The 14735-nt window shown below is 42.1% G+C and overlaps 1 long non-coding RNA gene across 1 annotated transcript; it reads left to right on the top strand.

The window, feature by feature from the left end:
• Positions 1-470: 470 nt before the first annotated feature.
• On the top strand, positions 471-7204 carry LOC146768179 (uncharacterized). Its single transcript, XR_014951706.1, has 2 exons — positions 471-3635; positions 5642-7204. It is a non-coding gene; the product is annotated as an uncharacterized LOC146768179 (long non-coding RNA).
• Positions 7205-14735: the final 7531 nt, after the last annotated feature.

The raw sequence follows: 14735 nt of genomic DNA, 5'->3' as shown, positions 1-14735 counted from the left end.
CACGGCCGCGGCGGCCACCGGGGCCCCGCGGGCGGCGCCGCCCCCGGGCGGGCGGGGCGGGCGGCGGGGCGGGGCCGCTGCGAGGCGGCTTTGGCGCGGAGCGGCGACAGCAGCCGTGACCTCCGACCCCGCCCGCCGCCGGCCAATAAGAGCGCGGCTCGTCCCCGAACCCAAAATTTCCACGTCGGCAAAAGTCAAGATGGAGCGGCGGGCGCGCGGCGCGGGCGGCGAGCGACACCGGCCGCCACCGCCGCCCGGCGGAACGCGGCCGGACCGGACGGGGCCGCCGCCGCCGCGGGGACTGCGGGCGGCACCGGGCGGGCCGGACCTGTTGCGCTCGTCGGCGGGGGAAGGGCTGGCGGGCGGGGGGCGCCGCTCGGGTCCCTCCCGCGGGGGCTGCGGGGGGATGCCCGGCGCCGCCCGGGGTCCCGCCGGGCCGCGGCGCCGGGGCTGTCAGCGGCGAGCGGCAGCCCCCGCCGGCTGCAGCGGCGGCGCTCCGGGCAGCCGCTCGGCCGCGGCTCTCGCAGGGCGGCCCGTTAGCTCCGGGTCGGGGGAGGTGTGTAGTGGGGGGATGCGTTTTGGGTATTTATTAAAAGAAATAAGAACAAAAAAATGTCTTCGCCTCCTTCTCCCTCTTCCTCGGGCAGCGGGTCTCCCGCCGAGCCGCGGAGGAGGAGGGGGCTCCCTTCCCCACCTTTAACCGTGTGCGCCTTCCCTTCCCAGGCAGGGAAATGTGTGCTGGCGGGCGGCCCCGGCGCCGGTACCGGCGGAGGACTGGAGCCTCCGGAAGCAAAGTTCTGTGACACTCCGACTCTGGGTACGATAGCAGTCAGTGCACTACAGAACTTTGTCTCCGGCGGCGGCGGCGGCCCCGGAGCCTCAGGTGGACACGTCACTGCGGGGATGGCGAGCCCGGGCGCTGCCGAGCGCCGAAACCTGCGCTGCAGCCTCGGAATAAAGTCTGTGCTGTCGTGGCCTCCCGCTCTGAAGTTTTCTTGGGTGTCCTTTCTTTCTTTTCCTGGGTAAAAATAGCGCAACATCTGGGTACCGAGGGTTATTTCAGTGCAGGCAGGCCGGCCTGGCTGCCGGCATAAATGTGAAACTAACTGGTGCTCGGTGCAGCTGAGCTGCTGGTGGGTATGTGAACGTGCTCGATGCTGTGCCTCTTTGTGCTTTCTTCTAAGTCTGCAACACAATCTGATTGCTTAACCGGGGGCTTGAGTTTGATAAAAGTCTCCATGCTTCTAGCAAAAATCTATGCCACCAAGCCCTGCTGTAGCACAATGCAGTAAGTGTGCTAATTCAGGGTTTAGGCCTTGCCTCTGGTGCTGGGCTGTTTTCCTCTTTAGGAACCTCAGACTTCCAGCTGCAGTTGAGAAATAGCTACAACTTCAAGCCTCTGCATATTCAAAGATCACAAAGTTTGTCGTGAGTGAGTACTGCAAGGCTTCATCCTAACTGATAGTGGGGGGAAGGCTTTGGAAGGAAAAGTGACAGTTGTATTTATTAGTGCAGTTGCAAGGTTTTATAATGTAAACTTACTTGACACCTGCACAATGCTTAACTTGGGCAGTGGCTTTAAGGGCTGACAAAAGAAGGGCCAAGCTCAACTTTCTTGGGTTCAAGTTGACACCTGGCAATGGTACAGTAGCTGGCCTGCCTGCCTTCAGAAATTTTGCAGAGCTTCTTGGTGTGTAAACTGAGCTGTGAAGTTCTTGTGAGGTGGATGTAATCCGCTGGTCTGCTTTCATCATAATGAGAGTAATATGAAAAAACATATTGCTAGAGGCCAGATGGGAGTAAGGTGTGACTATTTAAAGATCAGTATGTGCCATAGAGTATGTTAATAATGAAGTATTTGCAGTAGCTGCATTGTATGGCACATATGTTGCTTTTATTTTTATATTTTTATATATATACGCACATATAAATATGTGTGTATACCCATATATGTTAAAGGTCTCATATTCTGTTAGCTTTTAGCTAATCATCCCCCTTGGGCTCACTAGAAACCTGAATCAACCTTTCCTTTCTGCCAGTCTGAATGTGGAAGGTACAGCAAGATTATACGGTTCATGGAATTGGGCTGGAAACTGAAATGCTGTTCTAAGTACATGCTTTTTAGCTCAAAACGTTTAATCAAAGGGTAGGTAAAGTGAGGAGCACTTACTGTATGGCAGCCCATGTGACCAGCTAGGGCTATATTTGGATGCTGGAGGTTTAAGGAATCCTTTTTGCTAACCATTTTTGGCCAATTGCCTGCTGCTTTATGTTGTGCAGTGTGACGTCTGCTAAAAAGGACTTGGAGGTCTGGTGCCTGCAAACTGTTTAATCAGTGTGGTTATAGGGAAACACCTTGTACTGTCAGGGCTGAAGTCCCACTGTATTTAATTTAGGGGTGGTTCCTGCCTAGCAGGATATGTAGTGCAAATTGCAGTTTCCAATTTTTGTACTAAATAGCCTTTTGGAGTGTCGGAGGGGGTGGGGGGTGGGGGGGAGGGGCTGGTAGTGGCCCAGTAGATTTTATAAAGGCTTCTTAGATACTCAGATTTGGTGGTTAAAACTCCATATACTAGAAACCCACAGACTGGAGCATAGGCTTACTCTTCTGGGGTGCATGTAACGTGTTTGAATCTCAGTTTATTGCAGTATAAATTCAGCCCAGAACAGGGGGGATGTGAGGGGGGGGACAAGGCTTCTGAAACCTTTTGTAGTGGACTGGGTGTGATGGCAGATAGCAAAGCTGCAGAGGGAATGAAGAATTGTTGGCCTTCTCTTTAAAACATTACAGCTGGAGCAATTTTTTTGCCTGCTTTGCTTCCCTGGTGGTCAAGCTGACCAGTTCTGAAGGTAAGGTATTTCTTGGCCTCTTGGTAGCCCTCACTTGTCCTTGCCACATGTCTGCAGCATGTTGTACCTCCTGTCCTACAAGTAATACTTGAATAGTGACCTTTTGGTGACACTTCGGCTTTGATACAGGAAATCATGTGGCCTTCAGATAGGACTAGAAAAGAGCTTAGCGCTTCTGATTTTGTGCTTTATTCTTGCACTGAAATGTATGTGATCTGACAGTACCCTGGCATTTGAACTTTCTCACTTCTTTGCAGTGTAAGACTTTAGAGGCAAGCTTGAGGTGTGTAGCAGTGCTTGGGGCCTTGAATGGGAGATGAAGCTTTGGCTAACCTATTGCCAGTAGTGTTTGATGAAGATGATGCAGGAAATGGAAACAGAAAAATAACTGGTGATGCTATTTAATATAGAGTCTGAATGCCAAACTGTGTAAATGGATTCATACATGTTATTTTCCAATGACTGCTTGGCATTGTCTGCTTCTCTTCCAGTGCATCACTGGAGACGTACTCTAAACTGCTGCATTATTTTTTAGTGCTTTTTGACTCTTCAGAGTGTCTATTCCAATTACAGTCCTTCCCTCATTGGAAAAGTGGCAAATGAGCATGCTGAGTAAATTACACAAATTTCCAAAATAGTACAAGTCTGTTATTTGAAGGGGCAGAGGCAAAGGAAATGATACCAGCCGATTTATTGTTCTGCAAAGTGGAGAACAGGAAAGGAGTTTGCTGTCAAGTTCTCTGAAGGTTGAAGCTGAATGGATCAGAGCATGGACCAGACTCCCTGTATGTATTGATTCAGCTGTACGTACGTGCTTGAAATCTGTACAGAGGTGCTGAAGTTTGAATTCAGAATTTTAAAAGAGACATCTTAGAATTTTAGAATATAAAAGGTGCTGTCTCATGCCTTCTTTTCTCTTCCAGGTTGGGATTTCTTTAAATGCCATGATTTTGGCATATCTTGCACTGCTGGGAGTGGTGATGAGCCAGTGTGCAAGTTCAAATGTTGGGGGTTGTTTGTGATGGGAGAATAATTAAGAGCATCAAGAATATAGAGTAAAGGCAAGCTGCACAGCCTGTAGCTGGTTAGTCTCAGGATGCCATGGGACCTGATAGGGCTGAAGAATGTCCTTACTTGAGTTGCTTCCAGAGATTGGATTTTAAGCTGAAGTTTTAAGCAAAAATCTAACTTGTACCAAAAAATGCTGTTAGTAGAGCTAAAAAGGACAGGCCTTTCATGTATATTTTCATGGAACTAAGTTGTTCTGTTTTATTAGAAACAGAAGTAGATTTACTGACCTCTAGCAACTGTATGATAAACAATTTATAAATAGACCATAGATTTCAATGAAATATAAATAAAGTATTGGAAGTTATGAGCTGACTACCAAAAACTCTGGTGTATTTTATATTTTTATTTATCTGCTGCCTGGGCACTATATTCAGGAAACTTCTCCTAATCCACATAAAGTGAAGTGTCCTGAAAGCCCACCTAGAGCAGCAGCTCTTGGAATCTTGTTTATTTTGTTTCTGGTGGTAGCAATGGTCTTTACTCAAAATCTTGGGACAGCAGGATAGGAATGTTTTGCAGAATACCTAAGTTACCAACACAAGGTCACGTGTGTCTGTCAGCTCTAGAATGAGAAGCTGAGTTGCAGTATTTCAGGTGAGCTAATGGTACTATGAGGTCAAGGATTTGCCTTGCAGCTGGAGCCAGAGAAGGTGAACCAGGTCCTGGTAGAAACAGGACATTGAGCTATAAATAAGTGGATTCTTTGAAGTGGAAACTGGAACTGCAGAGCAATCCAAGGTGTATTTTTATTTTGTGAGGAAAAGAAAATTAAGATTTGACAAATGCCATTCAAATAAGGCTGTTTTCTTACATTGTGTAACTCAAAGTAGAAATGAGCCAGGTGCCCATTGTACTGACTGTACTCTGCAAATAATCTTTACTATGACCAGGATTTATTTTTTAGAATATTGGTACTAATACTATTGAAGATAGCTTGGAGTGGCTGAGCCTGTATTTAAAATATTAGAGGTGGTGTGCTTAAACCTCATCCTAATTAGCTGCAGAGTGAGGGAGCTGAAACTTGGCTTCATATAGCCAACTCAAAGCTGCTGAAATGAGCACACAATCCTGGGCCTTGTGAAAAAAACAGCATGGGGCTATTGGTGAATCATTGCCACTTTATTTTGACTCCAGTTGGGCTGTGAGGCAATACTGCCTATTTGTGCAATGACAGTTCTTATCCTGTCTGATGGCTATTACCTTTCAAGTTTTGAAAACTGCATTCTTGCACCAATACTTGATCTGTTGCAGAGCTCTTATGAATGTTCCCCAGCTGTAGTCAAAAGGATGAATTTCTCTTTTTAATGAAAGTAAGTCTCAATGCTGAATATTGACCCACTTGGACAGTGAAATCCAGCAGCACTAGTTTTGGAGACATCATTAACAGTATGGGATACTCAAAATAATGGCAGTACCATATATAAGTTGTGCAGGTAGTGCCATTTAGGCAAACAGAAGCTGTTTAATACTCTGCATTTTGGCAGCTGGGTGACCTTGTGCTGTCTAAATTCATAAAGGCAAGTAAGTTTAATTGCAGTGAGTGCTGTCACTTTGCTGTAGTGACTTCCAGCTCCCAATAGAACATCCCAAAATTGTGACTATCTGTAGCAGTTCCTTCAGGTGCTGCTTCCTTGGAAGAGGCAGAGAAAATATGGTCATAGTTTGTAAAAATGTACATAGGTACAGGAATCAGCTGTCATCCTTTAATGTCTTCTTTCAGAAACTGAAACACAGGAGGCTTTGTCTGAACATCAGGAAATGCCTTTTCATTGTGATGGTGACCAGATGCTTTTACAGCTTAACCAGGGAGGTTGTGAAGTCTCCATACTTGAAGATATCCAAAAGCTGTCTGGCTACAGTTCTGGGCAGCCTGCTGTTGATGGCCCTTCTTGAGCATGGAGTCGGACCAGATAACCTCTGGAGTTCCTTTCCAACCTGAACCATTCTGTGGTTCTGTAATCCTTTTCCTCATTTTATATGCAGAAACTGCTTTACCTTTCCTTCTTTTTTCTGTTCTCCCTGTTCTCAGTTTCTTCTTGCTAATTACTGTCACATGAATTATCCTTTCATTAATAAAGCAGAGGGGGAGAAGGGTTACAGAAGATCAATATTAATCTGAATAAATGTAATGTAAAGCACATAGTGATCACCTTTGACTCTAGTGTTACTTAGCTTGAGTGTTAAAAAAGAATGAATCCTATCAGAAGCATGTTCTTAGCTTTAACTTACATAAATAGTCAATTACACTATAAATACATGTTTAATGCAGAGGGATTCTCATTTTCCTAGTGACTCTTACTCTCCTAAAAGTGTGGTTTTTCTCTTAAGTTATGGCTGGGCCTGAGGAAGCAACTGAAGCTCAGAGATTTCTTTTGCATAAGGCCTTCCCAGTGCAGTGATGTTAACAGACTGACAAAATATTCCTAGTGTGATAGCAGCTCTCAACCAAATGGCACCAATGCCAGTGAGATGTGCTCCTTGCCCCTTCACTAAGGAAAAGGCACTGTGCTGAGGAGAGGGGAAGTGTGGCAAACCACAATTCCATTCAGAGGGAAGGACCTTGCCAGGGCAGAAATGTAGGTGAGGTGAAAACTTTTTGCAGTGGAAGATGTTGGGTAGATATGAATGCTTCAAATAGTAAAGAATATCTGCTTGGCTGCCCTGACTCCTTTTCAAGGTCGCTCATGTTTAGTCTTCAGGGAGTTGCAGCAGTATAACCCCCCCCACACAGCAATCAAAGCAAGCAGCTGATAGTGTAGAGCAAGGCTTGGAGAAAAGGTGCATTTCACACTAGTTGTGAAACTCTTGTAGTCCTTGCCTTGAAGAGCAAGTATGCTGGGGAGTATTTGCTTTGCTGCTGCTGTGTAACATACTGTATTCTCCTGTAGGTATGGCTTGAGGGATCGGGAGGAGGAAGGGCATGTAGATACATCTGGGAAGAGAAGAAAAAACAAGGAGGGGACAAGGCAGAGGGTGGTGGATGGAAGAGGCTGTGAAAATTGCCAAAGGAGCAAGATTTAGGCTCTGCTGTAAAGTTTAATGTCCATGTGACCATGACTTGTTAAGTACTTTTCTAGGTGTTAAACTGCTGAACTCTACATTGACCAAACTAATTTGGGAGCCTTATGTACACTCACGCTGTGTGAGAGGAGCTCGTGCCTTTTGAGATATTTCAATAAGTACCTGAAACATGATGTTCATAAAGTACTATAATTATGTAATGTGGGACGTAAATTTATATTGTGCATTAATTAGAAAATAAAAGTGGACTTCAAATTCTGGATTCCTATGGCTTATATCATACAAATTAATTAGTTCAAATATGTTAGCTAACCCAATGAGGACCTGTAGAATTCATAAACAATTGCTGGCAAACTGTAATTAACTATCTCTAGAGAGAAACAAGACGTGCTGCCAAGAAAGAGGAGCTGTGCTTAACCATTGCACAGTAAGGAATCAATACTAGTGGAGTCCTAAACAAGGAGGGAAGGTTCACAAGTCTTCCACAGTAAAGGTTTCAGACAACAGCATTGTAAGGAAATAAATGGATGACAACAGCTTTGATTTCCAACCTCAGGTATTCTGAGCCAGTCAAATCCAAACCAGAATTGAAAAGCAGGGAATAAGTCATGAAGACAAAACTCAGTGTTCAAGGAGAGATCACTTCTGAAAGAGAAGAGAAAGCAGGCCTAAACCTGCAAGGGGATGCTTCTATCATAAAAGGCCTTTTCAAAATTATTTTAAAATAACCTCTTCAACTTATGCTCAGCTGTGGGCTTATGTGCTGGCTGGTTTGTTGAAATATTAATCTTGTAGTTTCATTAAATACAATGCATTCCATGTGGATTTGATTAAGAAGCAAGAATAAAAATACAATGAAAATTGAATTCTGTCTTTTAAACCCTCCATTACTCATTGTATATTCTTGGTTTAATGTTAAATATTTAGTTCTGGATTGGTTCACTTGTGTGAACCATATTGTTTAAATTTTGGTGTTAAATATAATCATAATTGGGATGAAGCAAACAAAATGGTAAGATGTAAAGGCAACTTTTATTGGTTGGATATAAATGAAGAAAGGGGATGGGCAGCATAGCTGCCTATGCTCACAGCTCTAAGTGCTGAGATATTTTCTTCAACATTATATGGACCATTTGCCATGGTACAGTAAGCAGCACCAAGTCTCCAGACTGAAATGATTTCTCTGCACTAACATTTGTGAGAGAACTTGCTGTTGGATCATGCTTTGCCAAATTGATGCTATTTATTCTGCTTCATAAACTGTTATTTTGGGGTGGAAAAAAGTTGAATGATATATGATTATCTAAATATATGTATATAAACACATATATATGGATTTAAAATATAAGGGTTTCAGTTTTGATGTTTATGAAGTTTTTCAAGTGCATGGTATATAGAAGGGATCTTTTGAACCCTAGATCTTTTGAACTATAAATTTTGCATAGTCTAGAGGTACTTCACTGCAGACCTTAATATGTCTCCTTTTTTGGGATAAGATTTTATTACACCACAGGTAACAAGAGTGCATGCAGCAGAGGAGGTATATATTTGTAGCACTGGGCAAAGGATTGGCAGTGCTGCCAGCTTGGGGACTTTTTTGAGCAATGAGCACTTGCAATAAAATAACCATTGAGTCCAAGGCACTGTATTCCCTTGAGAATAAGGGAGGAAAATGGGAAAGTATTAAAGGATTTGTTCACAAGCATAAGGAAACTTCTCATGACTTATGCTGTATAGAATTTGGGAGGTAAGTGAGGTTAATACTGTGAACCACTGCAATAATGGGGAAACCCAGGTGTGGATTTGCCATCTAGTTGATGGAGGATTTTTTTGAATTGCACAAAAATTTTCATCAAAAAGGGAATAAAAGTTAAATATAGAAAACAAACACATAAAGGATATTTTCGGATAAAGGCATGCAGCTAAATTTTTTCAGCGCTTGGAGTATCAGAGTTTGGGAGATGTAGTCTGTCTGTGATGTCTCCAACAGAACTGGTTTTGGAGAGAGTATTTGTATTTCCATTTGGCCCAATCTAGTAGGTTTTTTTTCAGGGAAGAGCTGTACCACTGTTCATGAATGTTCTAAATGATACAACTGGGGACAATAGGATATGAATAGAGGCTCTGAGCAGGTTTGGCTATATCAGCTATTTATAAATTAAAGGATGATAGGTTTTTGTTCAACCAAAACAAGTGGTTTAGAAGCTGGGTGGCATGGAGGCATCAAGTGTGATGGTTGGAGATCTGGCACTCAGGAAGGTGTTACAAAGCCACTGATAACAGAAGGGTATGTAAGGAGGTTCATGTCTGATGTGGCTGTTTGAATCATCAATTGCCAATCAAGGCTGTGAAGATGCCAAGTATTTGTGGGAGCCAGAGCTTAATAAAATGAGTGAGGAGCTGAAGGCATTTGTTAATAAAGACACAGTTATGGCACATGATGGTGAAAAGCACGAAACACATCCCAGCCAGTGGGACTAGGGAGTTCTTTGTGATAAAACTGTCAAAATTGGAGCCTGGTGGTTCAGGTGGTAACAGGAACAAAGTGCTGATACATTCTAACAGAAAAGCAACTTTGGCTTTAATCCATAAGTGTGAAAATTTAATGCCTATTCATGAACCAATGTTGTCTGTAGTTTGGTGTAACTCATTCTTCATGCTCACTTAAATGAACTGGAAAATACTACTTCTTGGATTGGCAAGTACGTGATGTGCAGGTGGAATATAACTGGATGGGTATTTACTGTTGCAAATGTACTCTCTAGAAGATTTAACACAAGTGCTGTGCAGCAAAATCAGGATGTAAATTACATGCTTACTATTCTCTCTCAGACCACATACTCTGTATTTTAGGGGGCACACAGCATAGGCAGCAAGCTGGGCTGCAGCTCTGGAGCAGGTCTTTCAGGTGACAAATAAGGCTGCCACCAATAGGATGTGTTGGTAGCATATTGCTCACATCACTTCAAATGGGAGGTGTCTTTGGACTTGTTGGGATCTCTTTCAAAGCCACTACAATGGCCATCCCCATAGTATTTTAGAGGAATGCTTGAAGAGTGAGGAAAGTTATTAAGGGGGTGACAAACCTAAGAAAGGCTGGAGGCAGTTTATATTGACTTAAAATGAAGAAATAACTGATTGCACAAGCTGAAAACACGAATGAGTTTCTATGCTTGATCTGTGTCCAAGCCTTCTGCTGAAGATGTGCAGTCCATTGTGTATTAACAGTCATGCATAGTCTTAAGTGTTTGTGTAGGCTCACAATTAACATCCTCCAGCCTTCTCTTGATAGAATAAGTGTTTGTGTCGACTCATAATTAACATCATCCAGCCTTCTCCTGATAGAACTTGTTTGATAGAACTTGGTTTTGTTCTTGCTTTGTACTGAATTGCCAGACCTACTGCTGCAGTAGCCTTCTCTTTTAAAGGCACTGCTCCTCTCACTTTGCTGAAGCACTGATGTACAACACACCACAGGTTGTTGGGAGCACACTAGTGAGTTTTGGAGCTGGTGACTGGACAAAGCTGGTGCCTAGGAAAAAGGAACCTTTGAAGGCATTTGAATGAGGAACTTCGAAACTAGTGATATGCATCTTGTTAAATCTACATATTGGTAGCAGCCTATTTAAACTAGTTACAGTTTTTGCTTTTCAACAGTCATGATCCCCATTCAAGAGTGCAGAAAGTTAAACATGTTTTATTTTAATGTGAATACCAGAGGTAAAAGTAGAGAAGGCACCACAGGGGTTAAGCTGCTCGCTCACTGGAAAAGAAAGGAATGGTAACAGGTAACAGCCAAATGCAAAACGACTGGTTTTGGCCTGCAGTGTTTTAGCAGAGAAAAATTTAAAAGGCGGGTGAGAAAGGCTCTCTGATAAATAATTGCAGTAACAAGACAGTCCTGCACATGGCCATGGGCAAGATTGGCACCAATAATCTTATCAGTCTTGAATTTGTGTGTCATACTGTCCCTAATGAATAAGTCCCTTGATATGCCAGAGATATTTATTAATGATGCATCTCATAATTTTCTTAGCATTGCTTCTCAAAATGTTTTATGGGAAAACAAAACAAAAATCTATCTTTTTATTTTAGCACTTTCAAAACAAAGCAGTGTTTGCATTGTACTGCAAGTGTTCAGTTACTCAAAACCAATCCTCCCTGTGTTTACTTAATTTCTTATTCTTGTGTTTAAATCAATACAGCTCTGCCAAGAAGAGAGGAATTGAGGAGTTGTTTTGTGAAATAAAAGGTCAAAAGACAGAACATGTCTGTCTTTTTCAAGGAGATAAATACTCGACTACAAATGGGTTATGAAACATTGCTTAAGCCACTACTAACCACAGCCTAGCAAAAGGGGAACAATAAAATCTCAGATTCCCTGTCTGGATTTGGACTGTGCAATCAGAAAAGTTCCTTAATGGTGGACTTGTACAGAAGACAAAAGAAACCCCAGCACTGATGAGTTTGCTGGAAAACAGAATAATCAATTTGAAGGGTTTTGCTGACATAATTCAGTTACCTCTTTTTTAAAATTAACATTATCTTAAAACTTAAACTGGATAGAAATCCATACCTGAGTTTTGAAGTTTGAAATTAAAACCACAACGCCACAATCTTAATTCCTTCATAGAAGGTTTTGTTCATATTTGAAAGCTGCTAAACAAAACAAAAGAAAAAAACCCCACACTTTACATTCCAAAAGAAATGATTCTTCACCTTTAAATATAAAGATCCTTGGCTTTAGTTATTTGTAGTATGAGCATTATTCATCTGAGCTCATGCACCAGAATATTTATAACTCAGAACAGGAGAAGTGAAAGACATCAGATGTAGAGAAATATTTCCTTCTTCAGTGTTAGGAGGAATTTGGCTGCCTCTGTTCATTAGTGAAGGCTGTGCAGCAATGCTCTGCAGTAGGTGATGTCGTGGCAGCTTCATGGTTGATTTTGTGTGATGTAATAAGGGCCACCCTGCAAAACCAGCATTTGTTTAAATGCCAGTCAAAGAGGAGAGGAAACTGATCCCAGCACAGAAGCAAACTGCTTTTTGAATCACTTTTGCTTCTGATCCAGCTCAAATCAGAAAAAATATGCTTTGTGAGTGAATGACATGACTGTATCAGGGCCCTTGCTCACATGTCCAAACACTGTGCACACCTTTGAAAATTCATCCAGATCTGTCGATGTGCAGCACCCCCTTTGGAGCTTGCAGTCACGCTAATGGGAGCAGGGTAGGAACCACAGCAAACAGTGGACAATGTATTTTCAAGACTGAGCCAGAAAACAAGATAAATGTGCTCATCCTCAAGAGCTCTATATACATATGTAATAGTATGATACTACTTTTGGGGGGGGGGTTGTTTAATTTTTCTCTTTAAAAAAAGTAAAAAAGTGATGAACACAATAAACTGTTTGAAACACAGGACAACTGAAACTCAAAGCTCAAAAGACAATTCCCAGGACTGAGTGTCCATTACCATTAATTTTGTTAATCTGCTCTGTTAATCTTGCTTCATTTGTCCTTCAGTCCTTTCCTTGATGGATATCTGTTGAACTGAGAAAAATCTAGTCCATGTTGGTAATAATAATAATAATAATAATAATAATAATAATAATAATAATAATTTAAAATCTGCAAGACTCATAAGTAGTACCCCAGTCCTTCAGCAGTGGTACTATCAGACCAATAGGGTGTGACAAACACAGTGACAAACTGCTTGTGGCAATGGTCACAATTTTGTCATGTACTTATGCAGTGGGAAGTAACAAAGGCTTCCTAGTGCTGCTATAGGAATAGCATCACCAAATCCTAGCAGTATTAATGAACTCTGAAAATTAAAGTGGCCATCTTCAAGCCCAGCTATCCTTGGCATTAAGCCACTAATCCTCATCAACCTGGCTTTATTTCGTGGTCAACCACCAATAAGAGTATTAAGTGAACATTAGATGTTTTTAAGCTCATTACACAAGTGATGAAATGCCACCTCTCCTCACATTAATTGGGAAGGGACTGATTTTTTTTTTTTGTTTCAGTGAATGAACTCAATTAGAAGTGTTACTTTATTATCAGTGGCAAAATGCTGTAGGTGCTTTTCTTTCTCTGAGAAACCCCAGCAGAGTATCTTGGGGAAGAATGATGTGTAGCCAGGGTGGCCTTTGTCAGTTTTCATGCTGATGCCCCCACCAGCTCTTGCAGAAGCTGATCAAGAACCTCCAGCAAATCATAATGAAACTCGTGCAACCTGTGGGTTTGACATTACTTCTGTGCACCCATTTATTCCCCAGAGCAGGCACTGGGATGTATGGACCAGGCAGGATCAGTGCCCTGATTCAACTGGGCTGGAGCATCAGAGCCTGAGCTTCAGTCACGGACCTTCAAAGGCCATGATGTTCATCAGGATCCATAGCAAATGGGGCTACTGAGCTCCAGCTGCTCAGCCATGCCCACTTTACGGAGCTAAAGAATACCATCACACCTCTCCTTCCCACTCAAGCACTAGAACAGCCCCCTCTTTGTATAACCTGATTGGCAAGACATTCTTGAATTAATTTTCTTCTTTCAACAGCCTCTTGAGAGTTTCAGATCCCTGAGGGGACTTTACCCCATTAAATACTATTTGTAACACTCGCTATTCCTCACCTCAAGGCCTATAAAAGTTACACTTTTTCAATTCTTCTACTGAACTGCTTCTGTCTCATAAAAACACATTTTCTTCCCTACAGTGTAGAAATCCTCCCAGTAATTCTAGCCACTTGGCACTGAAAACAAAAGCTACTGTAAATTTGCAGTGATATTGGTTAGCAGAGGGCTAAGAACCAGCCTGCTGAAGCTGCAGAGAAAGACAATATAGGAGTTAATGTTCTCCTTATCTGGAAATGTCAGCACTTGATAGGAATCATTTGAGGCACTTGAAACTGGTTCCATTTTGCAGAAACTCAAATTAGCAACCCACAGAGCACAACACTGAAGCAAATGGCTGCTTTCCTTCCAAGCTCTCCAACATAATTTGTGGAGAAGATGCTTTGCTCCCTCAGGAGGTCAGACAGCATATTTTCCAGTGAAACTCTAGAAATAAAGAAAAAAAAAAATCTGAGAATTCCTTTGCTAGTGCCAGCATTTTAACTGCATTCTTGTATATACAGGCTACTGGTTTTTCTTCATGGAGGAAAGCATTTAATTTAAAGATCAGCCCTTATATTTTTCTGTGGTATAGGAGAACTGAATTTGAATGAACTTCAAAATTAATTTCAAGTAATCTACTTTGAATGTACTGCTAAGTTAGGAATTGCCTAGATATGATTAATAAATGGAAAGGAAGAATTTCTTGGGAGAAACACTAACTAACTACATTCCTTTATTTTCCTTACAATTTCTTAGCTTGAAACACTTAGTGGTGTCTTTATTACCTATGTCACTTAGTATTTAAGATTTTAATATTCTTCTAAAGAAGAGCTAATACAATTCATTAACTTTTGACCATTAACTGCTAACCCTCAGTTTGGAGGGAAGAAAAAATTAAACAACCTTTTGCATACTGTAAATGATATAATTCATCATCCCACTCATACAAGGTTTATGTGATTGTTACCATGAGTCCTGATTTAGGACACTGATCCATCATTTCCTGTGTTCCATGTTGGCAAGTAGCTCTTTATTAACTCATTCCTCATATGTCCTGGGAGTGCACCCATCAGGAAAAATTCCCTGACACTCACTGAAGAGCTCAGAAGGCATCTGTTCCTGAGCAAAGAACATGCCTTAAATATATGAACCATGTGAACAAAGATTGC

The sequence above is a fragment of the Lonchura striata genome, chromosome 2, assembly GCF_050655825.1.
Source record: "Lonchura striata isolate lonStrDom1 chromosome 2, ASM5065582v1, whole genome shotgun sequence".
In the NCBI taxonomy this organism is placed as follows: domain Eukaryota; kingdom Metazoa; phylum Chordata; class Aves; order Passeriformes; family Estrildidae; genus Lonchura; species Lonchura striata.
The sequence above is the reverse complement of the archived record's forward strand: the minus strand, read 5'-3'. Positions and strand labels throughout refer to the sequence as shown.